General features: G+C 35.1%; 1 protein-coding gene across 1 annotated transcript in view; it reads left to right on the top strand.

Annotated features, from left to right (window-relative positions):
• The window catches only part of SEMA3A (sema domain, immunoglobulin domain (Ig), short basic domain, secreted, (semaphorin) 3A), a 251,914-nt gene that overhangs the window by 153,525 nt on the left and 71,879 nt on the right, over nucleotides 1-26,510 (top strand). The window lies entirely within an intron of this gene.

Raw genomic sequence — 26,510 nt, 5'->3', positions numbered from 1 at the left:
CCAGTCCCTAATCTCATTTTCATGAATTCTCCTTTGGTTTCACATACCTTATTAAGAAAGTTGAACTTCATAGCTTACAATCCATCTATGTACTCAGTAAGGTACTTGATTATCTCAGTATTTGAACTTCTGCCACATTTGTTTCTCCTGCTCTTCTAGGGTTACTTCAAATTAATTTCATCTCTGTCTTGTTTGTTAGAGAAAAATCAAAATCTGCTTCTGAACCTCTGAAATTTCAGGAGACCACGAGTTGTGGGTTTTTGTTCTCTGTGCTCATGTTCAGTTGCTCAGTCGTGTCTGACTCTTTGTGACCCCATGAACTGTAGCCCACCAGGCTCCCCTGTTCATGGGATTTTCCAGACAGGAATACTGGAGTGGATTGCCATTTCCTTCTCCATTGTTCTCTGTATCCCAACTCTAAAATGACTATTTAAACCATAAAATATACCTCAATTACCTCAGTCAGCATTCATTTCTCCTATAGCAACGTTTCTGATCGTCCTGTTATTTTTCATGTATTAATGAAAATGATGTGCCTCTTACCTTCCACCTTTGACCCTACTGCCTTTGCTCTTAATTGCATTGATTTTTTTTTCATAAATTTACCCAGTTTACTTTTTTTTGCTGACTTTATTGGTTCTTCACCTCTGATTTCTTCCCTGACCTGAAAACGTACTCATGTACCCTACCTAAATTCTCCATTTAATGATGGTGAACCACAAGGTCCCTATATGTCTTAAGTCCATAGTCTGGTTAAGGAACTTGTTTACTCAACATTTTCACTACATTTAGCTGTTTTCATCCTGACTTTGATCCCATGAAACTGCTCTTCCACTAATGACTTTCTGTGATTTTTTTTTTAAATAAATCTCCATTTCGACTGTCTCTCCCACAGTGTTTGCCACTAGCCTTTTCTCTTTAAAAGAGTCTCTTCTATGTTTCCTGTATTTCCTGCTCTCCAAGTATACAATAAATATGATATTACTTGCCAGTTGCTCTCCTTTAATATGATGCCTCCCTAAGATAATTCATGATTCAGTACAAACACAGTGGTAATCAAAAGGGACTGGGCATATAGCTAGATACCCGCTGTCTGGGAAGAGAGGAGGTAGAATGGTACCAGGTGATCATCTGAGAAATTAGAAGCCTCACCAAGGAACAGAAAAGATGCTGAGATCGTGAGAAAACTCTCTGTGTAAAGTCATAAAAGACCCAAAGTCTAAAATCCCAGGACAGTTTTGGAATATCCACCGTCAATTATTTAACCTCTGCTCTGTCAGTCAGCTCAGTCGCTCAGTCATGTCCGACTCTTTGCGACCCCATGAATCGCAGCACGCCAGGCCTCCTGGTCCATCACCATCTCCTGAAGTTCACCCAAACTCATGTCCATCGAGTCGATGATGCCATCCAGTCATCTCATCCTCTGTCGTCCCCTTCTCCTCCCGCCCCCAATCCCTCCCAGCATCAGAGTCTTTTCCAATGAGTCAACGCTTCACATGAGGTGGCCAAACTATTGGAGTTTCAGCTTTAGCATCATTCCTTCCAAAGAAATCCCAGGGCTGATCTCCTTCAGAATGGACTGGTTGGATCTCCTTGCAGTCCAAGGGACTCTCAAGAGTCTTCTCCGACACCACAGTTCAAAAGCATCAAGTCTTTGGCGCTCAGCTTTCTTCACAGTCCAACTCTCACATACATACATGACCACAGGAAAATAGCCTTGACTAGACAGACCTTTGTTGGCAAAGTAATGTCTCTGCTTTTTAATACGCTATCTAGGTTGGTCATAACTTTTCTTCCAAGGAGTAAGCGTCTTTTAATTTCACAGCTGCAGTCACCATCTGCAGTGATTTTGGAGCCCAGAAAAATAAAGTCTGACACTGTTTCCACTGTTTCCCATCTATTTGCCATGAAGTGATGGGACCAGATGCCATGATCTTCGTTTTCTGAATGTTGAGCTTTAAGACAACTTTTCCCTCTCCTCTTTCTGTAGGGACTCAAAATTAGTAGGAACAAACTTCTTTAAACATGGCTATCTAGTCAGTTCTCAAAGTGAAATATTTATGTAGTAGGAGAATTTTTTTTTTTTTTTAATTCAGCAAGGAGACTTTGATCTACTAAGAACTCTAAAGGGCATACAGGCTTTCACTGTCCATGAGAAAGAAAATCTCATTAGAAGATGGAATAACATAAAGGAAAGTGTAGTATACATTTCATTTTTATGGCTTTGGTGGAAAAAAGTCATCAAGTTAAAACTGCTTTTGTGCTACAAACTCACATGTTGACAGCTGAGTCTGAAGAATTTAAACTGTGGGAAAACAGTCCACAGTTCTGTACTTCATCTCTGCAAATGTGCAGTTCATTTGAGAATTCAGTTATCAGTCTCTCAGCACTAAATGTGAGAACTGATTTTGCCAAATTAGCACAAAGGTTACATTTGACAGGGTGCAAAAACCAGAACTGCTGCAAGATGGAGGATGCAGACCTATCTGACTTAGAACCAAGGGGCTGTGTGATCACAACCTCATGAAATTAAATACCACTGAAGGACAAAATTAGAAACATAATGTTTATACATACATGCATAAAATAAATGAGTTTTGAGACTTCAGCATAGACTACACAATCAGTTGTGCTGCCAGAAGTAATAAATTACCCTGCAAGGTACTTTTTGAATGGTCTTCCAGGCTATTCAAATTAATTTTGGTACAGGAATTACTTTACTTTTATCAAATAAATTCAAACCAATTCAATTATTTTGGAAGAATTAGTTGGCCTACTTTAGATGACTTTTAATTTGTGTTTTTTGCTAAACTGAAATTAGAAAGAAAAACTGCTGTCTAGAATTAGATCTTGAAATGTCTCAGTTTTTATGGAATTTCACTATTTTCATAATTAAAACTCATTAAAGTTTCCATTTTGTAATAGGAGAATTAATGGCTTAAATTCAGTTTCACTTTCCCAGGAAATAAATCACTTTGATGGCAAAACATGAGAGAGATGGAATCTATTGATTTTTTACATAACTTAAAAAAATCATTTATTCTAGCCTCTAGTTTAAGATTGCTAGATATTAGGACAACATTTGATTTCAGAAAATGTACTGGTATGAGTTTGACCTGATGTACCAAAATTCACTATTTTTTTTTTTTTTGCTTTATAAATTCTATATTATACAGATTTAAACTTCAATTCTAATTTTGGTTTACTAACAGCATGAAAATTAGGTAAAATTGCCCTCTTCATAGTAAGAAGAATAAAAGCTTTAATAGTAAAAAGAAAAAAGTTCACCATGCTGTAATAATAATTATTTTTAATATTTATTATGTAAATATTATCACCTAGTATTCTTGTTCTTTTTAGCCATGAACAAGAAGATGGAGCAGATGGATAGCTAACCCACATTTATTTTTCTATTTAATGGGCTAATCAGATCAGATCAGATCAGTCGCTGGGCTAATATTTGATTGCTAATATTGTTTATGTCTTGAACTAAGGTTGGAATACTATATGATAGAAGAAAATACTATTATCTTCTTATAGTTTAAAAAAAAAAGAAAGAAAAAGGACTACATGATAATGTTGTATAAAGTACTAAGCAAGTGATTGGCATGATGCTGCTGCTAAGTCGCTTCAGTTGTGTCCGAATCTGTGCGACCCCATAGATGGCAGCCCACCAGGCTCCCCCGTCCCTGGGATTCTCCAGGCAAGAACACTGGAGTGGGTTTCCATTTCCTTCTCCAATGCAGGAAAGTGAAAAGTTAAAGAGAAGTCGCTCAGTCATGTCCCACTCTTCACGACCCCATGGACTGCAGGCTCCTCCGTCCATGGGATTTTCCAGGCAAGGGTACTGGAGTGGGGTACCATTGCCTTCTCCGGATTGGCATGCAGTAAGCACTTAATAAATTTAAGGTTTTCTCTATGCTTTATCCCAAATCCATTGGGTATAACATGCTTAGTAATCATTTTTAGACTCATTCTCTGAGTATAACATCTGAGTCAGGACAGTCAGAGTTGGGTTTAATGTATGAAACCACATGGATCCTTGAGAGAGCCAAGGCCTAGTACACCCAAACAGACCTAAATGCGGTGCCCAGAGTGTGAGGCTTTCCCACTTACTTCAGGAAGACCTGTTTTCTTTTAGTGGAATTTCCTAAAAGGATTGTGCCTGTGGATAAAGCAACTCGTTTGCTTTTTTTTTCCTTTTCTGTAATTGAAATGGTATGTGAGTCATCATTCTACTTCCTCTCACTTGTAACATAGTCAGACCAGGGTAGCCTACACTTATGTGAATCAGCATGGCTTCCTCTGTGGTCATGCACTAGGATATTTCATGTTCTCTAATGATTCAAATTTCTCTACCAGATATATTTATTTTTTGAAAATGGAACCAAGAAATATAACCACAAATATCTGAGGGCACAAATTAATACTTCATGGTACCAGATACCTAATCTCAGATCACTTGTACAGCTCTTTTGATACACTATTTTAATTCTACCATCTTTAAAGACATGAACTTAACAGCGTTATCCAACTGGATTTTCTAATAAATAAAATTAATCAGCTAGTTTGGCATAATGTCATACTTATTAATGATGCCATTTTGAAGTATTTCTCAGATGAAAGTAATAATATTTTGCTGACTTGGGGGAGGAAGTCCACTGGAAGCCTTATTTTATGGTTATGTGAGCGCATGGTATTATAGATGTGTACTGACCGTTCAGGTAAAGCAATAAGAACAACTAAACATCCTCTATGAAAGAAGCAACAAAGATAGTCTCTTTTAACTTTTGAATTATATATTCTATGAATTATATTCTGTATTCATTAGTCAACAGTTATGAAGTATCAATGCATAGAATCACAAAAGTGTTAATAATTTTGGTGAAATTATGCTGAAACATGGATATATAATAGTTTAAAATAAATATTCATATCTAGATCTAAACACAGTCTGGTAGGTCTGTTTTTTTCCTCATGAATCTATTACCAGAAAAAAATTTCATCCTAATAAAGGATGTACACCTGCCAGAAATGCAATTTTTCCAAAAAATAAATATATATAAAATTTTTCTGAAATTATTCGTCTCTCTAAATGATGATAAATTTAATATACTCACTTTTAATATACTCCATTTTTCATAAAGAGCAAAAGTTAGTAAAATATATCTTGATTGTCTTTCTTGAGGACTGATTTTTTATGTCACATTTTATCTAAGAACCATAAACACTTTTAACTTTTTTTTTAATTGCCTATACTAATGAAAAGAAATTGAATAAAACTTTGGAAGAAAAATTAACTCAGAAGTAATGTTTGGAAAGTCATTTGTTTTCAGGCCACTGAGAAAATGTAGCTGAAGAAAATTTTTAGAATTTGCTATTTTACCATTTTTTAATAATGGACTAAAAAGTACAACCCTCAAGTATGGCACATTAATCACAAAGCTTGAACCACTTATTTCAGTAGTTGAATGGTAAGAGTAGAAAATAACATTTTGCTGTATGATTACATTAACTGAAAAAAAAATTCTACTTTTTAAAAATTAAAATTTAAGAAAATATATAAAAGTAAAGCAAAATCTTAGAAAATTCTATAAGTTAAAGGCAGTTCCCTTTTTCTCTTGGTTCTTAACATGATTTTTCTCTCATCTCACCATCGACTTAATGAATACAGAGCCTGTCTATACCAATTTCCTCTTCCAGAGTCACTACATTCAGAGCTTGGTGGGTCTCAATAGGGATTTACTGCTGACTGAGTAATCTGGGTTCATGTGTGCAGTGACATCTAGCAAGAGACTTACCCTGAGAAGTGGATACCATGACAATGCGTGTAACCATGGTGTGACTGGCCTCTCTGACACGGCTCTCAAAAGCTTTCCCTCTGTGAAAACAGAAGCCTGTTTGCAAATTAATTAGTTTCTGGCGGCAGCTTGATTGTTGACCCAGAGTTTGTAGAGTGGAAAAACAATCAGATTAGTGTGCTCAGGGTAAAAGACCAGTGTGCAGTTGCGTGTGGCTTGCTCAACTATTGAAACCATGAATGGACTGAAACAAATTCTTTTCTGAGAAGCCTAGGCAGAGGTTAAGTGTGATGAGCCTAGAGCTCCCAATAGCAGGAGTGGGGAAATTAAAGGATTTTAGTCAGATAAAGCTGAATGATGGCAAGCAATGCCGTTGAATTTTAATAGCATGGACAGTTTTGATGGGAGGGTGGCAACCGGTTAGGTTCTAATGACTGAGTAGAATAAGTTCACATTATTATTAAATGTAGGCTTGACACAAATACTTTCATAGTAGAAATTTTCAGAAACTTTCTGATGGGGAAGTTTTCATTAAATTTGTATCAAAGGCTGATACGATGATATCTAAATGAAAAACTGTTATGAAGTAACCTGTCTTTTTATATTGATAAAATTTTGTTGATGTATTTACCCCAACTGTTTTCTAAGATGCAATCCTCATGTGCTGAATGTAATTAATCATGAGTCAAAGAGAGATCTTGACTCATGAGATTGAATATTTTGCTATCTATTTTTGCAAGTATCAAATTAGGTTAACTGTGCCAGAGAATGATGTGTCAGAAGCTTAGGACAAAAAAAATTCTGCATACAGTTTTTGATGGTTAAAATTAGTCAATAGATTATTGTTTATGCTTACTTTTTAAAAATTACCTGACATAATAAGCCGTATATACTCTTCCTTCTTAGATACCACTGGCAGATGTCTCATTAAATATAGCTCTGAGGGCTATCATGATACTTTCCCATTTAAAAATCATTTATATCTTTCAATTTACAAGTGAATTGAATCCAGATTTCGCTGCCTGTTAAGTTCTTTGTCATCCAATCCTAAATGACCTCTCCAATATTAAGCACTAACAAACTGAAATTAAATTGTGTCCAAAAACTTACTATTATTTTCATTTAGCCATAGCATTCTCTAAAAGGATTTTAATCTTTCCTACCTTGGAATCCCAGACCACATAAATGCATGTTTGGATTTAGCACAGAGCCTGCCACTTTGCCTTACAGTTTAGGATATACCAAATAAAAAACAATTCAATGAATCTACTTTGCAGGCTCTGTAGTCAGATTGTCTGAGTTTGTATCCCAGGTCCATTATCCCTTGTGACTTTGGTGTTAATTTACCTTACTTATTTTTATCATCCATTTATGATTTGTAAAATATAAGTAATACTAATATATTATTTTTCTGAAGATGCATGAGACAGCCCTTATAAGGTAATAAGAACAGTGTCTGATAATATGGTCAATGCTCATTATGACTGTGGTTGCTGCTGCTGTTATTTGCATACCAGCTCTATATCTAGAATATAGTGCACATTTTGCAAATTAATACAGTTAGCCAGTCTGCAGATTTTTTGCCTTTTTTAATCTGTTCTCAGGTTACTTTTTCTTAATTTAATTGATTGTTGTCAATGTATGTATGGGCAGTTAATATATCAAAAATATTTGTCTTTAGTATTAAAATAATATATAAACATTGTAATAAAATTGGGCTTAACAAAACTAGCAGATGAAACAAATGATGAACCAAGCGTAAATGTTAATAAAATGTATTTTTCTAAGTATTAATTTAGCTCTATTGAGTGCAATACTTACCACTGAAATCATTAGGTGAATATTTTAGTTTTTCCAACATACTTTTTTAAAAAACATTGACTGAATTGAATCTAGGATATTTCTTTATCTTGCCATATCACAGCTTAACTTTTAATTTTATTTTTCCTGTGAAGATATCGTCTATAACGTTTGGGGTGAGAGTTAAAAGCGTGGAGTCTGTGGAACTTGACTGCTTGAATTGTACAGTAGCTAAGCAGCTACAGACAGCTAACGTGAGCTCTCTGTACTCAACATCCCTTTTTTCAAGAGGAAATAATAATAGTTCCTTCCTTATTGGATTGTCATGAGGATCATACATAAGTAAATTTATATAAAGCCCTTGGAAAGTAGGCTACTTTTACCAAAAACAAACCTAACAAGCAAACAGAACAACTATTGATGTTAACTGGTTTCATAGCATTATGTAAGAAATTTAAATAATAGAAAAATAAAAATACCTAACTATGTCAAATCACTAAAGATGTAGTAGAATGCACACACAGTCTTACTAAACTAAACAGCCATGCATTTCTGAGAAAGCAATGAAAATGACTTAAAAGGAAAACCAAGCAAGATGAATAGTGATCTATGCCCTTTCCTTAGGTTAAGTCTATGCATAGAGAATTTCTTGTGGTCAGTACATTTTGATAAAAATAGATATGCTACTCTTTTGCTTTAATAAAGAGGAGGAGTTTTTCTAAGCTTAGTTATATACTTATTACTAAGTTACTTATATATAACATTGGTGGTGGTGGTGGTTTAGTTGCTAAGCTGTATCCAACTCAGTGATTCTGTCTGTGTAGCTATTTGGCATTGCCATGAAAGTTTCCCAAAGCCTGGCACATTCAAACACATCAGAGAACCAAAGGTTCTACCAGAGAAATTAATCTTAAGCTCATTTGTGTCCAACTCTTTGTGACCCCATAGACTGCAGCCCACCAGGCTCCTCTGTCCACGAAATTCTCCAGGCAAGAATACTGAAGTGGGTTGCCATTTCCTTCTCCAGAGGACCTTCCCAAACCAGAGATCAAATCTATGTCTCCTGTAATACAGGGGAATTCTTTACTGATAAGCCACCAGGGAAACCCCCAAAATGACACTGAAATGCTGTAAGCTTCATATAGTCAACCAAACATAAATCACAAAACATTATGTAAGAGAAAAGTATTTAAAATATTTTCCTGGTAATGTTAGTAAAGAAGATTTAAGTGTGTTTACATGCCCTTAGAAGAAATATTTTCAACAGAAATGTTTCTGTCATTATATGATTTAGGTAAACTAGACAAGAGAAAATCATATCCCTTCATTCCCACTCCAGCCTCCCACAACTTCCTTCAGCAATCTGTCAATTTCCTGTGGTAATTTTGGATCAACACATGAATTCTCTATGACATTTTACATATGGTACTATTATTATGTTAAAATATACTGATTCAAAAATAAAGATATGCATTTGAAAACTATAATTTATTATTAGTAATTTTCATAAATTAAGTATTTTATTCATTATAGAAGTATAATTTTATTATTTTATGATGATTTACTAAATCATAACTATTTTGGCATTTAATGTAGGCTGTTAGCATAAAAGATGCATCAAATGTACCTCTTCAGTATATTTATAAATCTCTCTTTTTTTTGTTATTCAGTCGTTCAGTCATGTCAAACTCTGTGACCCATAGACTGCAGTATGCAGGGATTCCCTGTCCTTCACCATCTCCTGGAGTTTGCTCAACCTCATGTCCATTGAGTCGATAAGGCCATCCAGCCATCTCATCTTCTGTCGTCCCCTTCTCACCCTGCCTTCAATCTTTCCCAGCATCAGGGTCTTTCTAATGAGTCTGCTATTCATATCCGGTGGCCAAACTATTGGAGCCTCAGTTGTAGCATCAGTTCTTTCAATGAATATTCAGGATTGTTTTCATTTCAAATTGAATGGTTTGATCTCCTTGCAGTACAACGGACTCTCAAGAGTCTTCTCAAACACCACAGTTGAAAAGCATCAATTCTTTGGCACTCAGCTTTCTTTATGGTCCAACTCTTACCTCCATACATGACTACTGGAAAACTCATAGCTTTGACTATATGGACCTTTGTCTGCAAAGTAATGTGTCTGATTGTAATATGCTGTCTAGGTTCATCAGAGCATTTCCTCCAAGGAGTAGGTGTCTTTTAATTTCATGATTGTAGTAGGCATCTGCAGTGATATTAGAGCCCAAGAAAATAAAGTTTGTCACTGCTTCCCTCGTTTCTCCATCACTTGCCATGAAGTGATGGGACCAGATGCTGTGATCTTTGCTTTTTTGAGTGTTGAGTTTTAAGCCAGCTTTTTCCCTCTCCTCTTTCACCTTCATCAAGAGGCTCTTTAGTTCCTCTTCACTTTCTGCCATAAGGGTGGTGTCATCTGCATATCTGAGGTTATTGATATTTCTCCTGGCACTTTTGATTCTAGCTTGTGCTTCATTCAGTCCAGGATTTCTCATGATGAGTCTCAGTGAACTCCGGGAGTTGGTGATGGACAGGGAGGCCTGGTGTGCTGCAATTGGGAGGCCTGGTGTGCTGCGATTTATGGGGTCACAAAGAGTCGGACACGACTGAGCGACTGATCTGATCTGATACTGCATATAAGTTAAATGAGCAGGGTGACATTATACAACCTTGACGTACTGCTTTCCCAATCTGGAACCAGTCTATTGTTCCCTGTCCAGTTCTAACTGTTACTTCTTCACCTGCATACAGGTTTCTCAGGAGACAGGGAAGGTGGTCTGGTATTCCCATCTCTTTAAGAATTGCCCACAGTTTGTTGTGATCCACACAGTCAACAGCTTTAGTGTCATCAACGAAGCAGATGTTTTTCCAGAATTCTCTTACTTTGACCAGTGATCCAATGGTTGTTGGCAATTTGATCTCTGGTTCTTCTGCCTTTTCTAAATCCAGCTTAAACATCTAGAACTTCTCGGTTCACATACTGTTAAAGCCTAACTTGGAGAATTTTGAGCATTACCTTGCTAGCATGTGAAATAAGTGCAATTGTGTAGTGGTTTGAATATTCTTTGACATTGCCCTTCTTTGGGATTGGAATGAAAATTGGCCTTTTCCAGTCCTGAGGCCACTGCTGAGTTTTCCAAATTTGTTGACATTTTGAGTGTAGCACTTTCACAGCATCGTCTTTTAGTATTGAAATAGCTCAGCTGGAATTCTATCATCTCCACTAGCTTTGTTCGTAGTGATGCTCCCTAAGGCCCACTTGACGTCACACTCCAAGATGTCTGGCTCTAGGTTAGTGATCACACCATCGTGCTTATATGGGTATCAAGATCTTTTTTGTATAGTTCTTCTGTGTATTCTTGCCACCTCTTCTTTATATCTTCTGCTTCTGTTAGGTCCATATCGTTTTTGTACTTTCTTGTGCCCAACTTTGCATGGAATGTTCCCTTGGTATCTCTAATTTTCCTGAAGAGATATGTCAGTTCAGTTCATTTGCTCAGTGGTGTCTGACTCTTTGCAACCCCATGGACTACAGCATGCCAGGCTTCCTTGTCCATCACCAACTCCTGGAGCTTACTCAAACTCATGTCCATTGCGTTGGTGATGCCATCCAACCATCTCATCCTCTGTCATTCCCTTCTCCTCCTGCTTTAAATCTTTCCCAGCATCAGGGTCTATAGTCTTTCCATTCTATTGTTTCCCTGTATTTCTTTGCATTTCTTTTTTTTTTAATTTTATTTTATTTTTAAACTTTACATAATTGTATTAGTTTTGCCAAATATCAAAATGAATCCGCCACAGGTATACATGTGTTTCCCATCCCGAACCCTCCTCCATCCTCCCTCCCCATACCATCCCTCTGGGTCGTCCCAGTGCACTAGCCCCAAGCATCCAGTATCGTGCATCGAACCTGGACTGGCATCTCGTTTCATACATGATATTTTACATGTTTCAATGCCATTCTCCCAAATCCCCCCACCCTCTCCCTCTCCCATAGAGTCCATAAGACTGTTCTATACATCAGTGTCTCTTTTGCTGTCTTGTACACAGGGTTATTGTTCCATATGTATGTGTTATTATAAATTCCATATGTATGTGTTATTATACTGTATTGGTGTTTTGCATTTCTATAACTACAAATAATCTCTTCCATTCACTTAATACAGAGTTTAAAAAATGTCAGGGTTTCAATGTCAGAGAGAGTCATCCCTTTTATCCATTTATAAAATCCTATGTGAAGTTGGTAGATTTATTTTTCCTTTGAAACCTCCATTGCCTTTTCCTGTTTGGCATACATACAGCAGGATTTCAGTGGCAGTCAGTACAGAGTTGTATTGTGGGGTGTGTATGTTGTATTTTGACCCATTTACAATTAGTAAGCTTGAATCTCAGTGATCCTGAAAACTAATATTGCCAAGACTGATATCAAATGATGATTGCTACTAACTACTTAACACCTATAGAGTTCATCAACACATATTAGAATAAATAAACACATTATACCCATGCTTTGCAGGACTAGAAGACAATCCTCTAAGTCAAACAAAAATGACAATATTCTGAAAAAAGAAAACAAAACACAGAAATTACCACTAAGCCTTACTCATTTTTGGATGAATTAAAGAGACATCTAGTCATATTAATAATTAAAATTATAAAATTTTGGCTTATAATACTAGGGTGAAATGGTAAGTTATAAAATATCTTTGATCAGAGATTTTCTTATATTTTCAATAATCATATTAAATATTTGAAGAGAAATTATTGACGTTGTGGGATATTGCTATTCCCCATAAGAAAGCTAATGACTATTGTACTTCTGATGATTTATTTTAAATAAATTAAAGGGGAAAAATCACATTCTTTATAAATATTAAAGTAATATAGTCAACTCTGATCAAGCAATCAGTGTCCTAATGGAGAAAATATACTGTAATTGGATTTGAGAGACCTTAAGATATTGTATGTTAATGAATCTTAAAATGTAAACTGGTTTTACACTTTTTTTTTTCCTTAGCCAGAACTACTTTTACTTCCTTTCTTGTCCATTTCAAATTCCTGAGTAAGAGCAACTTGCAGAATGGAATTGAAAAGACTGGCTGGAGATAGGGGTATGGTGGCAGGAAAGAGAACAGGAATGGCAGAGAGTCAGAGGATCCAGTTTTAATGGCCTACAGTGTTGAAATCATTTGGTAGTGATAGAGCTGAGGCAGCAACAGAAAAGAGGGTAGCCATGTCATAAAGATATGCCAAATCTCTACTCAGTTTAATAGTTTTGATAGTTTAATAGTTTTGATTTTGTATAAATGTGCTGCAATTCCATTTATCAATTCTGTCTGTAAGCTACTCATGAATTCCCAAACTTTTCATCTTTGAAAAGATCATACTTTGTTAGTAGATTATGTCACAAGTATTTAGTACAGAATATTTTGATATTAGTAGCAAAATAATGCTCCCTTTAATACACTGTAGTGCAACTAAGGAAGCTGAGTATGTCATTGCTATTAGATGGATTACTTGGAACTACAACATATTTTCTAGGATGAGAAAACATAGGAGATTAAAATCATTAAGAGGGAGAAAAGTTTTCAGAAAACTTAACCTATCCACTGTTTGGATGTAGTCAGAAAAGAAAGATGAAAATTATAGAGAAATAAAGAACAGATTAATTCCTAATGGTTAATAGTAGCTTCCTAAATAGATTGTCATTATCACTTAACCACAGTAATAATATCTGTCACTATAATAAAATTTATAATATCACTTGTTGAAATTAAGATTCTTAAACTATGCTCTTGAGTCTCCTATCTAAAAGTCTAACCCTGAAGTTTATCATGTAAATTAGAAGTGATACATATTAAATAATTTTTCAGTCTTGGAACAGTAGAAAATATTATTGGAACATATGTTAATTCATGAGCCATTTTACATCTTATCATACAAAACAAATACTATATAATATGACATGATAGAGGTAAAATAGATGTTGTTAATGAGACATTAAGAATAAATCACTTTTAGGTAAACTAAACTGTCATATTTAATTACTACCTACAGTGTGCTTACATTCTGCTTTCTAACGAATGTCTTTACTTTCCCCAAGTCTAGTCCTTTCCCATCTCATTCAACACTGTCTGTCTTTGTATAGAACTTTAGTTTATCAGTCGGCACAATTACTAAAGTAGAATTCTACTCTTTCATCTGTACCCAGCACTTCTATTGAGCGTGTTCCTAGATCACTGATAATAGTACAGTGAATACCTAGCTACATTTGCTAGCTATAACATATTATTCTGGCCAACTTCCATTTTTTGGGTGCACATTAAGCACTCTCTTGGTACCAAGAACTATTATAAGAAACAGCTGAGTAAGAGAGATCTCTGCCCTCCAGGATAATACTAATAGAATTCTTTATCAAATGCAAAACTCTGGAGGTTTTAGCATGTCTATGGGATTACATGCCTATATGTCCAAGGAGTCTTAATATCTTAAATCCATTGTTTAACCCATAAATTAAATGAACAAGTATATCCATTTTTCTTTCAGTGAAACATGAACTTTTTGATTCAGTTGATTTCTACGCTTTGTTTAACTCAATATCAGAACCACAGTGTCTGAGCCTTTTACTTATAAAATGATACCAAGATTTGACAACTTATGAGGGAGGCTGCTTTTTGTCCTTATATCTACAGTGGTCTCTTATAAAATATGTGTTTAAGAGAGTTCAAAATCCAAGAAATTGGCAACCCCTTTTTTAAGTTTTGTGGAAAAAAGATGGGAATCAGTTGGAATTAAAAAAAAAAAACTGTACATAATATGACTTTCAATTTTTAGGAGATACTATTTTAGTGGAATATGTCCCTAATTATACATAAGTTTTTAAGTAAAGTCATCCCAAAAATAATGAGACAAAAAGAGATAATGGTTAGAGAGAATTCGTTAAGGAGTAGAGAAAAACCAGAAACAACATTATTTTATATAAAGCAATTAAGCAGAAATTCTAAACGCTTTTAGATAGATAATCTAGAAGTTCTGGGCTGCTTTCCAGAAAGTAAGTTTACTTATTTATAAGATCACTTCAACTAGTCTCTGAGATTTAAAAGAAATATGTAAAAATAATGAATTCATCATTAACAATAAGCATGATTCTTGACCCATTCTCTCAGAGTAAAAACATTTCATTTGTTTAAAATTTTTTATTTCTCATTTGATTATTTAAAGCAGTGGTTAAATAATCTCCCTATTTCTTTGGATTTTACTATATTAATCTATAAATTATATTGTTGCCATATTTTAACACCTTTTATAGCTTCTCTATAAATATTTGAGGGGGCACAGTAACAAATTGAAGGATAATATTTTGAAAGATGAGGAAATCTACTTTTACTCAGTGTTTTAAACTAATTAATATACATAAGCATGTCTTGTTATATGGTCTAAGAAATTTATTCCAACATGTAGTTATATAAGGCTCAGAACATTGCCCAGGTAATGGTTGTATGTATATTATAATTTTTATTCCATGGAAAAATACAGAAATCATAGGTCCACTAGAAAATAAAATGAATTTAATCTATATTAAAGTTAGAAAATATTTCTTTGTGTTACTAAAATAAAGAGAAGCAAGCCCTGTACTTATTAAAAACAAAGTTGAAAGTATCAAATTGGTTTAGAAAATACCTTTATTAGTCCTGACTAGGTGTCTGAAAGGTGGAATATAGGTGGAAGCTATTCCATATTAGTACTCAAGATCTTATAGAATCTGTATTAAAGCAGAAGCAATGGGGAAGAGTTGCAAGGAAAAAAATAGGAAATGGAATGCTTGCACTGAACAAAAACACAAATTGACTTAAACAGCACCGATTCTAAATTGCATCCACTGTACTGCAAAGGCATGACGTTAAGTGTTATTACCCTGAATATTTGAAAGTTTTAATAATGAAAGTATTAATTTGTAAAATTGATGTTTTTACATAAAGACATAATTGAAATCATTATCAACTGAAATCCTGTGATCATATAGTGTTTTATATTATTCAAAGTGCTTCCTGTAAAATCACTTCATCTTCCCAAAAACCTTGTGAGATAGAAAACTGTAAGTAATAAAATTTAAGTAACCTACAAGAGGTGAGTAATAATCTTGTATCAACTGAAAACAAGATGAAATATACCTTCTTTTTTTTTTTTTTTTTCCTTTTATTAAAAGGGGGCCTTTCAGGAAAAAACAGGGCCTCCCCTCAGCAAGAAACACCACAGTGCTTGTCAGTATTTGTATTTGGCCTTTGAAGCAAAACAGAAACTAAAGTTAACTGGGGTTGTGTATTTCAGTAAAGGCTCATCTTGCAAAAACAGAGGCAAATGCTGAGCCTGCATAACAGAGCAGATCTAGGGCCGAAATATACCTTCTGAACTCTGTTGTCTTTCTAACATGTTCATTTTATTATTACAGTTGTATACTTTTTAAAAAGCCAATATTTGCCACACTTAAAGGAGTCTATCCACCAGTGGTTCACATAATTATGTCATTTATACATAGCTCAAATCATTGAAAACTTAGCTGGTATAAATCCTTATTTCCAGGAGTTTGGCCCTGGGAGTAGTAACATATGCATCTCCCTGGAAATTTGTTAGAAAACAAAAATCTCAGAGCCCACTCACACCTACTTAATCAGAATCTTCTCTCTGTCAAAGTCCTACATTAGACCTGAGGACCAAACTATCAAAATATACCACACCTTTGAACATTAAAGAAGAAACAGAACAGTTTTGTTACATTCTACGAGTGAACAATCCTATACCTCAACTAAATTGACATTGGCATATAAGAATGTTTGTATGATACTTGTGTATATGTTTGGTGTTTAGACTCTACTGTGATGTGGTCTAATCTAAACTTTGTCATTAATGTTGGCTTTTAAAAAAAATAACTATATTTATTCTGTGCTACTTGGACTTTTCTCTAGTAAGTACTGGGGCTTACTATCCAGTTGCAGTGTATGGGCTTCTCATTGCAGTGGCTTCTCATTGTGGACTGAAGAATCTAGGGTGCTTAGGCACAGAAGTTGCAGTTCTGGCCTCTAGAGCACAGGCGTAATAGTTGCGGCACACTGGCTTAGATGCTGTGTGGCATGTGGGATCTTCCAGGATGAGGGAATAAACCCGTGTCTCCTGCAATGGTAGGTTGATTCTTTGCCACTGAGCCACGAGGGAAGCCTTAGCCTTATTAAATTAGTAGATTTTGGTTCTGTTTCAATTGGAGAATTATAAATACCTAGTAAGTATATCCTTTGAATGGGTTGATTGGAATTTTAAGCAACAATCACTGGTAAGACCTTTGTGTAAGTCTAGTAAGACCCAATGTAGACAGCACATTAAAAAGCAGAGACATTAAAGGTCCGTCTAGTCAAAGCTATGGTTTTTCCAGTAGTCATGTATGGATGTGAGAGTTGGACCATAAAGAAAGCTGAGTGTTGAAGAATTGATGCTTTTGAACTGTGGTGTTGGAGAAAATTCTTGAGAGTCCCTTGGACAGCAAGGAGATGCAACCAGTCCATCCTAAAGAAAATCAGTCCTAAAAATTCATTGAAAGGACTGGTGCTGAAGCTGAAACTCCAATACTTTGGTCACCTGATGTGAAGAACTGACTCGTTTGAAAAGACCCTGATGCTGGGAAAGATTGAAGGCAGGAGGAAAAGGGGACGACAGAGAATGAGATGGTTGGATTGTATCACCGACTCGATGGACATGAGTTTGAATAAACTCTGGGAGTTGGTGATGGACAGGGAGGCCTGGTGTGCTACAGTCCATGGGGTCGTGAAAGTCGGACATGACTGAGCGACTGAACTGAACTGAGTAAGACCCACCCTACCCTGCTTGAATCATCTAGCAAGACAGTGTTGGTGAATACAACTGTGTCCGTGGGCCAGGAAGATTCCCTGGAGAAGGAAATGGCAACCCACTCTAGTATTCTTGCCTGGAGAATCCCATGGACAGAGAAGCCTGGTGGGCTACAGTCCGTGGGGTCACTACAGTGTCAGACATGACTTAGGGACTAAGCAGTAACAACAAAGCACCTTTATGCTAACCCATAAAATCCCCCACAACTGCATTTCCTGCTAAATGTTAGGGATTTTTTTTAAAAGTAGTGGTAGAGATGGTGACTTCTAGGTTCAGAAAAGCCTCAGATAGTTTTTAAAGAGTTGTTTTTAGTATAGGTTTATATGAATTAACTTCTTTACACTTGAACTAAACTAGGACTAATAATGTTTTATTTTAAATACTAAACTGGATGATAAAACAGCAACATAGTATTTAAAATATGTGATAACTAATTATTTGCCTGTAAACTTCCCTGATGGCTCAGTCAGTTAAGATTCTGCCTGCAAGGCAAGGCACCTAGGTTCGATCCCTGGGTCGGGAAGATCCCCTGGAGAAGGGAATGGCAACCCACTCTAGTATTCTTGCCTGGAGAATTCCATGGACAGAGAGGACTCTGGTGGGCTACAGTCCTTGAGATCACAGAGTTGGACACAACTGAGTGACTAATCCAAATACCCTTTTGTCAAAAGTATCCAGGTTAAAAAAGAAAAACTAGACTTTTAGTGCAAATATACAGATAAAATTCAAACATAAAACCGAAAATTACACATTTTATGTTTCAACTTTAAAATTTGTATTGTGACATTAAATTTTAAGTATTAGGGATGTGATATAATTTATATATATAATACAGCATGTCAGATATTAAAAATCTCTAGTATCCAGTGTACATAGATGTAATCCTTAGATGTAAAAAAAAAACCTTAAAATAAGTGCAAGTTGTTTTGTTAAAGTAACAGTAATTGTTCATTTCCAATATATTGAGATTAAGCCAAAGTACAAAAAAGGTGGCTAATGTTAAATTTGAATTATTAGTTCTTAAGGGATAATAAAATCTTGAAGATTAAACAGAGTATGTAGTAAGAATTGTTTTCTGCAAATTCTAATCACTTTGAAAACTATTCTATAAATTATCTTCTTTAGTGCTTTGAATTTCCTTCTCCACATAATTAGACATTTTCAAGAATCAAAACTATTATTGTCTCTAAAAAACAAAAGCCATGGAAACTGCTAATTATATCACAGTTGAACATGTTTTTCTTTGAAGAGGTCCTGAATTTTCAGCATTTTGAGAACACATTCTGATCAGAATGTGATAGAGTTAATTCTAACTTTGCTGATTTTGCAATCAAGATAATTAGTTTCTTCCTATAAACTCTGTTATTAAAAAGTTTCCAAGGTCTGTGTCAAATAAAAATTGACCTAAATCCTCCCTGGTTCCTAAATCATTATTTTAAGAATCAGTCTACAATGTGGAAATAGATATTTCCTTTCCCTGGAATTCAGGGGCCTAATGGAGAAGGCAATGGCACCCCACTCCAGGACTCTTGCCTGGAAAATCCCAGGGACGGGGGAGCCTGTTGGGCTGCCATCTATGGGGTCGCACGGAGTCGGACACGACTGAAGCGACTTAGCAGCAGCAATGAGAGGGAACTCAGAGGTAAGCCCCTATGGATGCAGTCCTTGAAAAAGGGCTTGAGCTTTTACCAAGTCCTAGGAAATGGGCAGATTAGAGAGAAGAAACTTTTTCCATTTCCCTTGCAAAATTAACTTTTTATTTCACAGAGGAAAATTTTTTTGTTTGATTACATATTCAGAAATGTTTTGGCAAAGTAAATTTTTATGATAAAACTGGCTTGTTTTTTAAAACAACTATTACTAAAATTCACAAATACCAGTTTTGCTATGTAGATTCTGAGCTACTTTTCAGAGAGAAAAAAAAAAAAAAGTAAGCGGAAATTGTGTATACACCTGGATTTTAAGAACATTCCAAAGAAATAAATTGGTAGTATAAATTTTGTGTTACTTAAGTGGTTCTGTTCTTTTCTTGACAAAGTTTCAATGTATCAATTTAACTTCCAGTCATATAAAATATGTGGATGAGATAATTGAATGAAATCTCTAAGAAATATCTGAGAGAATAGACAAGAATAAATAGGCTTTCAGGCCATTCAAGTCAGCTAGAGCTATAGTATCACCAATATCAATATCAGACGAAAAGGTAAACTAGAAACATGTATTTATGAGTATCCAGATATTCTAAATAAATGCATAAAGTCAATTCTAGTGTTACAAGAATGATTCAGTAAGTATAAACCTCTCAATTCATTACCTTTATATTTTAAAAATAAAATCTGTTACCTTTTTAATGTTGAAAAATTAATCAGATTTTCTGATTAAAATTTGTTAGCTAAGAGTAGAAGAATATGTCCTTAATGTGATAAGAAAGAATTGAACTACAATTAAAGTTCTTACTGCCCAGAAGCATACCAATAATGTATATGTTATTATTAATTATTTTAAAATAATAGACATTGTATTTTAGAGCACTTTTTGTAAAATTAACAGTAAAATTGAATGAAGGGGACAGAGATTTTCCACAGAATTCTACTCCCCATATGCTTAGCCTCCGCATTATCAACATCCCCTACCAGAGTGTACATCTGTTACAGTTGATGTATTAATACCTATACTGACACACACATTATCACCCAAAGTCTTATATTTATATTAGGGTTCCCTCTTGGTATTTGAACCAATGTATAATGATGTATATCTGCGCTTACAGTAATTGTACAAAGTATGTCAGTCTAGCACTGTGAAACCACTGACCCAAAAAGCCCCTGTGTTCAACCTCTTCATTCTTTCCTTTCTCTTAATCCCAGCAACCCCTGATCTTTTTACTGTCTGTATATTTTTATCTTTTCCAGAATGTCGTGTTATGAAATCATACCATATGGTATGTAACCTTTTGCAGATTGGCATCCTTCACTTAATAATATACATTTGTTTCCCCTATGTCTTTTTCTGGCTTGATAGTCCATTTCTTTTTCGCTCCAAATAATATTCCGTTGTCTAGATTCACCTACTGAAGCACGTCTTGGTTACTTGCAGGTTTTGGCAATTTTGAATAAAGCTTCTATAAACATAATGTGCAGGTTTTTGTGTGGATATAACTTTTTAACTCCTTTGAGTGTATAGCAGGGAGCATGATTTTGGGGCCATGTGGTAAGGGTATGTTTAGTTTTGTAAAAACCACCAACTGTCTTCTACGGTGGCTGTATCATTTGAAATTCCCTGCAATAAATGAGAGTTCCTATTGCTTCAAATCTTTGCCAGCATTTTGTGTTCTGGATTTTGGCCATTCTAATAGATGTGCCATGGTATCTTGTTGTTTTAATTTGCATTTTCCTAAAGATATGGAACATCTTTTTCTGTGTTTATTTGCCCTCTTCGTATCTTCTTTAGTGAGATGTCAAAGTCTTTGGCCCATTTTTTTAATCTGATTGTTTATTTTCTAATCGAGTTTTAAGAGTTCTTTTTTTTATTAGATGTGTCTTTTGCAGATAGTTCCTCATAGTCTGAGACTTGTGTTCTCATTCTCTTTATATAATTGTTTTTCAAAAGATGTGTTTATTTCTATGAAGTGTATCTTAAACTTACATCTTTCCTTTTATTTTAAATGTTACCAAGTGAATGAGATATGACTACAGATTGGAGAAAGAGTTGAAAAGAGTTACTGCTATGTTTTTCTTCCTTCTCCGAGAGATTTAAATCACTCCTGTACTATATCTCTTTGCTGTGTTTTCTTTTTTTAGCTCTTTGCTTAAACACTGAAACTTTTAAAAAATAAATCACGTTCACTGAAATGTACTTTTTCATCTTGTTTAATAAAGCAGAGTAAGCACATTGTATAAAAAAATTTGATGAACTTTCTGGCAAAGGGAAGGAAAACGTGCTCTAATTTAAAATGAGGTAAGTTAGGAAATAACATGATTCTTGAACCTCTACCAATTTTCTCTCTAAGGGAAAGTTTTAGTGTGAAGTCATCGATTAAGTAAGAGCATATAAATTATTTGTTATCATGGAGCAGTGGCTTTTCTAAACAAAACAAGTTCTACTTTCTTTGGATGTAGACAATGAAAGTTTGCTGCCTTGGCCCTTCATCCAAGCTCAAAATTTATTTTTAATTTATATTATATGCAAAATATTGTAATTACTTAATGAACATGGAATCCATTGATAGCTTGATTATGTTTTTAGAGAGTGGGGTTTACATTATACATATTCCATTTAATGTTAATATCTGTAATGATAAAATATTTTTAAAAATTGCCTTTTTCCCAAACCTTTTCAATTTTGTAGAAATCCATTGGGGGAAAAAGTCTATATTAAGTCCTTGAGGTTTAAATATAATCAAAATAAATATCCAACTTATTTTTATCTCAAGAATGTGTACATTATATATGTATGTGTATCCATTTGTAACCATTATTAGATAATGAAAATTCTTCCATGAAATTTCTCTGATCTTCTCAAGTAACAAATCATCTAATCTAAACTTGTGCTCAGCCATGGCCAACTCTTTTTATGCTCAGTTGTATCTGCCTCCTTGTGATCCTGTAGACTGTAGCCCACTGGCTCCTCTGTCCATGGAATTTTCCACCCAAGAATACTGGAGCAGGTTGCTGTTTCCTACTCCAGGGGATCTTTATGACCCAGAGATTGAACCCAAGTCTCTTACATGTTATAAATTGGCAGGCAGATTCTTTACCACTAGTGCCACCTGGGACATAATTCAAAAACATAATGTAAAGGACACTTTATGATGATGCCTAGATATGAATTTATTTATTTAGGACCTAATCCAAGAAATAATTTATAGATATTACAACTTTCTGTATTTAAGAAGGAACAAATATTCCAAAATTATAGAAATGCCTAAAAATATTATAGTTGAGGTAACTGTATTAAATCTAAAGACATGAACTGTTTCAAAATCCATATCTATCATGATATAAAACAGACCTACAGGTCATTATTCATAATGTGCCTATAAATAAAAAGAACATCATTATGCAACTCCTAAATTCTGCAATGGAGAAAAATCACTCTTAACTTATAAAGAATAAGGTATATAATTATATCATTCCCATATTTAAATATTGAAGAATTGCTTCTTTTACAACAATCAATAAAAAAGACAACATGCTTACAAGGTAAAAGGGTGAAACCAGACAACATTTATTAGATAAGTATCAGATCATAAGAAGTGAGACGTAATCCTATGAACTGATAGATCCATTTAATTTAACTTAGATTAATATTCCAATCACTCATCTTAAAATCTGCTATTTGCTCAATACTGTATATCTGTAATTTGAGAAATTCAATAAAATAGAGAAACGATTGTATAATATACATGATAAAAATAAATCAACCAATTCTAATGAGATGGATAAAACTGGAACCTATTATACAGAGTGATGTAAGCCAGAAAGAAAAACACCAATACAGTATACTAACACATATATATGGAATTTAGAAAGATGGTAACAATAACCCTGTGTGCGAGACAGCAAAAGAGACACCGATGTATAGATCAGTCTTATGGACTCTGTGGGAGAGGGAGAGGGTGGGGAGATTTGGGAGAATAGCATTGAAACATGTATAATATCATGTATGAAACGAGTCACCAGTCCAGGTTCGATGCACGGTACTAGATGCTTGGGGCTGGTGCACTGGGACGACCCAGAGGGAGGGGAGGGGGGGGGGGGGGGGAGGGTTCAGGATGGGGAGCACGGGTATACCTGTGGCGGATTCATTTCGATATTTGGCAAAACTAATACAATATTGTAAAGTTTAAAAATGAAATAAAATTTTAAAAAAATCAACCAGCAGGACAGAGAGATGAAAAAATACAGCAACATGTTATTTCTTAAAAAAAAAAGAAAAAACACAGAAACTAAACATATATTACCACTTTTCAAACATTTCTACAGCATATAGGCAATTACAATATGAAAATATTCCTATTTGAATGTAAAATGTTAAAAATCACAATATTTAAGTAAAAACAACATACATTCTATCTAGATATAGAAAACCAACCATACACTGAAGATTTTATCAGACAAATTTTCATCTCTGTGAAAATCTAAGTAATGTTTTCAATGCAGGCTCAGTTATACGGCTTGAATTTCTTGATTTTCCTGCAGTTTGAATTTAAGACTAAGTTATAAAGATAAGTATCAGTATAGAAAAGAAAGTAAGTGATTTTCTTACCACCCATAATGATAATTATTTACAGGCTATGTTTTCTTAATTTATCTTACTCCTTATATGTGTCTTAGCACACCTTAACAGAAAGTTAATATAAACATATTACATTTTGTTTCAGAGACATAGAAGTAATTTTAAATTATTTTTCTAAGAAAAATTTTCATATACAGGAAATTTGAAAGAATTTGATAGTGATGCACATTTGTTCTCAACCTGTATTCTACAAATTTACAGTTTTCTGTAATTTATCACATATCTATCTATCTATTTTTCTTCATCAACCATCTTTTTTTTGTCAATTCAAAATAGATGTCAGACATCAGCACACAATTCTCAAATGATTAACAGTGATTCAAGTTCAATATTGTTTATTTTTTCTATTGAGGTGAAACTTATATAGAATGAAACACACTAATAACAAGTGTAGTATACAATGAATTGTGACACATGAAATACTTCTGTACCCTAAGTGCCAACTAAGGTTAGAAACACCCCAGAAAGTTTTCTCTTGCCCTTTCCTAATCAATCTCCATACCTTTGTCCCCAGCTGTGAAGCTGCTGCGAAGTCGATTCAGTCCTGTCCCGACTCTGTGCGACCCCATAGACGGCAGCCCACCAGGCTCCCCCGTCCCTGGGAATCTCCAGGCAAGAACACTGGAGTGGGTTGCCATTTCCTTCTCCAGTGCATGAAAGTGAAAAGTGAAAGGGAAGTTGCTCAGTTGTGTCCAACTCTTAGCTATCCCATGGACTGCAGCCCACCAGGCTCCTCCCTCCATGGGATTTTCCAGGCAAGAGTCCTGGAGTGGGGTGTCATTGCCTTCTCCTTGTCCCCAGAGGAATCCACTATTCTGAATTTTTTACAATAATTATTCTTGCCTAGTTGAGAAACTCATAAATGGAATTACACAATACATGCTCCTTTGTTTTAATATTTTTGAAATTCATCCATATCATTACATATATCAGTATTTTGTTTCTTATTATTTCTGGGAAATTCAGTTCAGTTCAGTCACTCAGTCGCGTCCAACTCTGTGACCCCATGGATTGCAGCACACCAGGCCTCCCTGTCCATCACCAAATCCCGGAGTTTACTCAAACTCATGTCCATTGAGTGGGTGATGCCATCCAATCATCTTATCCTCTGTCATCCCCTTCTCTTCCCACATTCAATATTCCCCAGCATCAGGGTCTTTTCAAATGATTCTGGGAAAATTTACCTGTTTGGGCTATACCACATCCTGTTATCTGTTCTACTGATAGACACCTCAGCTTAATGACACTGCCATAACCATTCTTGTTCAAGTCTAGTTGTGGGCATAAAAGTTTTCATTTCTCTCAGTTAAAAAGCAATGACTGGATCATGGGGTAGGTAAGCCTGTGTGCTCAGTCGTTCAGTCATGTCTGAATCTTTGTGATCACCTGGACTGTAGCCTGCCAAGCTCCTCTGTCCATGGAATTTTCCAGGCAAGAATACTGGTGTGGGTTGCCATTTCCTCCTTCAGGGGATCTTCCTGACCCAGAGACTGAACCCACATCTCCTGTGTCTCTTGCTTTGGCAGGTAGATTCTTTACCACTGAGCCAGCTGGGAAGTCATAGGGTAGGTATATGTGTGGCTTTATAAAAAATGGCCAGAACAATTTATATTCCAACCAAAACTGTATCAAGGAGAATGTCAAACAATGGATTGACAAAAACAAACTGAATGTTGATGAAGCCGCTTGGCGTTGTGTAGAAGAAAAAAATGTAGCAAGGTAAGCCTGATAACCAGAAACTCAGAAAGCTATTAAAGGGTGGGAAAACTTTAAGGACCTAGATTAAGACATGAAGAATAAAGATAGATATAAAAATATTTAGGAGAGAGATGGAAAGAAAACCTGATGACTGACTAAATATTGATAAAGAGTAAGGAGAAAGAAATGGGGTGGCATTGAGAAAGATGAGCTTCCAGTTGGAACAAGTGTGGACATGATGGAGATAGTGAGTTATTCTGAGAAGCTGAATGTGCAATACTAATAAACATGGTCAAAAGTCAGCCCAGAAGTGCTGCTCAGGCACAAAAGAATATCCTGATAATTGGGGAATCAAACTGATTAAGATGGATATATATATATATATATATGAATGAAAGTGAAAGGCAGCAACTATGGGAGTGATACGTTTCTGAATATTTCCTTACTCCACTTAAAAAAATTCTTTTAGCAGAAAAAGTTTTAATTACCTCATAATGATTATACACACCTGTAATCTTACCTATATATAATGTGATTAAAAACGCTAATCATTCAGTAATTGCAAAGGTGATGAGTACACTCATGGTATAAATTTATTGACAGAAAGTACAAGGGAGAACCTAAAAATGCTGCAGCACATCCAGTTTTGCTTGATGGGGCATATAGCTGTTTAAGTCTCAACATTGAGAATCAAACCTCCTTTTGAATTCTTTGGATTCATGTGTCTTTATCTAAGTTTGTATGGAGAAACATGTGGCTGCTGATATTTTAGTGTCTGATTCATTTTGTCTCTTTCATTATGACCAAGTGATGTGGGGGGAAAAAAAGGAGCTGTTGATTTGCCCTTTGTGCCCTTTATTTTCCACTTTTGTATTTTTTTAAGATGCTTTTTTTTTTTTTTTTCACTTCAATGGTGCTCTTCTTAAATGATTTCTGGAGAACAGCACATAGCTAACTTGGAAGCAGGGGTAACCAATACTTGGAAAACAATGATAGCTCTTATTTCAC

This window comes from Bison bison, unplaced genomic scaffold (assembly GCF_000754665.1).
Source record: "Bison bison bison isolate TAMUID 2011002044 unplaced genomic scaffold, Bison_UMD1.0 scf7180017864260, whole genome shotgun sequence".
NCBI lineage: Eukaryota > Metazoa > Chordata > Mammalia > Artiodactyla > Bovidae > Bison > Bison bison.
The sequence above is the reverse complement of the archived record's forward strand: the minus strand, read 5'-3'. Positions and strand labels throughout refer to the sequence as shown.